This window comes from Microtus ochrogaster, chromosome 10 (genome assembly GCF_000317375.1).
Source record: "Microtus ochrogaster isolate Prairie Vole_2 chromosome 10, MicOch1.0, whole genome shotgun sequence".
NCBI classification, from domain to species: domain Eukaryota; kingdom Metazoa; phylum Chordata; class Mammalia; order Rodentia; family Cricetidae; genus Microtus; species Microtus ochrogaster.
The window spans coordinates 34788043-34790950 of NC_022016.1; positions in this window are offsets into that span (position 1 = coordinate 34788043).

The following is a 2908-nucleotide window of genomic DNA, read 5'->3' on the forward strand; positions in this document are numbered from 1 at the left end:
AAAAAAAAAAAAAGAGAGAGAGAGAGAGAGAGCTGTCCTGGAACTAGCTCTTGTAGACCAGGCTAGCCTCGAACTCACAGAGATCTGCCTGCCTCTGCCCGCTGAGTGCTGGGATCAAAGGCGTGCGCCACCACCACCCGGCAAGAAACCCTGTCTCGAAAAACAAAAAAATAAATAAATAAAGTCATTATGGAAATCAGTTTGAAGATTTCTCAAAGAACCCCATACCCTACCATAGAGATATTGGCACCCCCATGTTTATCGCTGCTTTAGTCACTATAGGAAAGAATGAAATCGATCTAGTTGTCCATTAACACACACACCAAATTTTCATTAGCCGTATTGAAAGGTTTACCCAGCACTCCCCACCCCAGTTGGCAACTGTGACAGGCTGCAGAAAAGACCCAGCAAGATACAGGCCCCTGACTGAGCAGGATGTGCTGAGCCCCTGGCCTTGCCTTAATTACTGGGAAGAAATTGCCAGGTATCCTCCATTTGGTAAGGAAGCAATCAGAAGTGAGCTGGCGCTGGCGGGCTCTGGATGTGCTTTACTGATAATGGTGGAATGCAGTAACCGCTCCCCCATAGCTTCCAGGTATAGCTACCTTTCCCCAGCTTCAGCTGACCAATTACCTCAGGGCAGGTTCCCCCAGCCCGGAGGTGTGCCTATCCTGAGACTGTCCATGCAACTTGAAGACTCCCAGACCATCCCCCCTTTGCTCTATCCCCCTGCCCCACTGCTGCTCGGGGGTCCCTCCTATCCATCGGACCAGCGGGTGGACCAACGGACAGATGGACCCCATTTAACTTGTAATAAAAAAAAGACTTTGCTTTTGCATCGGATGTGGTCTCTTGGTGGTTTTGGGGTTCCAGACTCCCAACAATATATTTAAAGCAATGGAATGTTATTCAGTGCTAAAAAAAAAAAAAAAAAACTCACAGGAAAATGGATGAACTTAGAATGTATTTTATTCTCAGAAAAATGCCTGTTATATTTGGAATGTAGCCAATAATATATGTAAGCAAATGTTTACATGAGGCACAGTATAGCAAAGAAAAGAACAAGAAAGACTAAGCATAAGGGAATGGGGAAGGACTGAATGCAGGAAATGGACATAAATTATGAAAAAAGATATGAAGCTAGTTGTTGGTGGGTTTTATTTCTCTTAAATCTCTAGGTGTTTTGCTTGCCTCTATGTCTCTGCCCTACGTGAGTGCCTGGTGCCTGTAGAGACCAGGGGAGTGCTCTCCTGGAACTGGAGTTCCAGACAGTTGGGAGCCACCTTGTGGCTGCTAGGGATGAGCCCCAGTCCTTTGAAGAGCAGCCAGTGCTCTTAAGTGCTGAGCCATCTCTCCAGCCCCTATTGTTACTATTTTTGTTATTTGGTTTTTTTTGTTTTGTTGTTGTTGTTTGTTTGTTTGTTTGTTTGTTTGTTTGTTTTTGGCGAGGACTCATTTCGTAGCCCTAGCTGTCCTAGAACTCAGTTTGTAAACCATTATGTCCTCAAACTCAGATATCCGCCTGCCTCTGCCCCTCTCCCCTGACTCTGGTATTAAAGGAGTGTGCCACTATGCCGGGCTCACGAATGTTACTTTTATGAACTATCTGTGTAACGTTCAGTATTTTCCCAAGCCCCTCCCCACCCTGTCAATCACTCTTATAACCGCAGTGCTCAGCAGGGTAGCAGGAGGATCTCCTTGAGTTTCAGATCAATCTGGCCAACACGGGATGTTAGAAGCCAGTGTGGACAATATAGAGTGTACGACTCTATCTCAAAAGTGAAAACCAGGTCGCTCCAACACGTGTTCCCTTTTAAATATTTCCAGTCTCAGGACAGCACCCACCCTAAGACCTGGTGCTCAGGGAAGTAGCCACTCCCAAGCCCTGTGACGCTAGCTCGGCCCAAACCACTGCGTGTGACCGGAGGGGACCATCTGAGCCGCGGATCGTGGCGGCCTGGGCTGAACCACATGGATGTCGGGCGTGGGGGGGAGGGAGCCGCCGCCCAGCTCGAGCCCCTGCAGGGCGCGGCCATCTTGGGACGTTCCACATGTCCATGGCGGAGGAGCAAGGCAAACGGGGAAGCGGCGTCTCGGCCGCAGACGGCCACCATCCGCTCACCCCAAAACCCCGTCCAGGCGTGCTTCCCGCCACGCTGCGCTGGCGGATGGCACTATCGGGCCAGCGGGACGCCGCTATCCCACCCGGCACGTTTACCCGGTTTCCTGCGACCCCTCGAACCATTTGGAACCCGCTCCCGAGGCCCTCGCGCAGGCCATTGGCTGAGGCGCTGCACCGCTGGGCTCTGATTGGTCGCCGGCCGCGAGGTCGGCCTTTCCTGCGACCCCTCGAACCATTCGGAACCCGCTCCCAAGGCCCTCGCGCAGGCTATTGGCTGAGGCGCTACCCCGCTGGGCTCTGATTGGTCCCCGGCCGGACTCGGGGTCGGCTGCTTTCTGTGGCTGCGGGGTCCTGGGAATAATATAGCTCCACCCCCACCCTTGCGCCGGGTTCCCGGAACTGCTTCTAGACATGCGCAGTGGTTGTGACCTGTAGCTAGGCATTTTTCCAAAGCCCAGGTTTAAGAACCTTAGGTCGATGGTTCAGATACCACCTCAGTGTTTAAAACTGCTCGAGGCCGGGCGGTGGTGGCACACGCCTTTAATACCAGCACTCGTAAAGCGGAGGCAGGCGGATCTCTGTTGAGTTCGAAGCCAGCCTGCTCTACAGAGCGAGTTCCAGGACAGCCAGGGCTATTAAACAGAGACGCCCTGCCTCAAAAAACAAAAATTATAAAATAAAATTGATCGCGGGCAGGCGGATGTCTGTGAGTTCGAGACCAGCCTGGTCTACAGAGCTAGTTCCAGGACAGGCTCCAAAGCCACAGAGAAACCCTGTCTCGAAAAA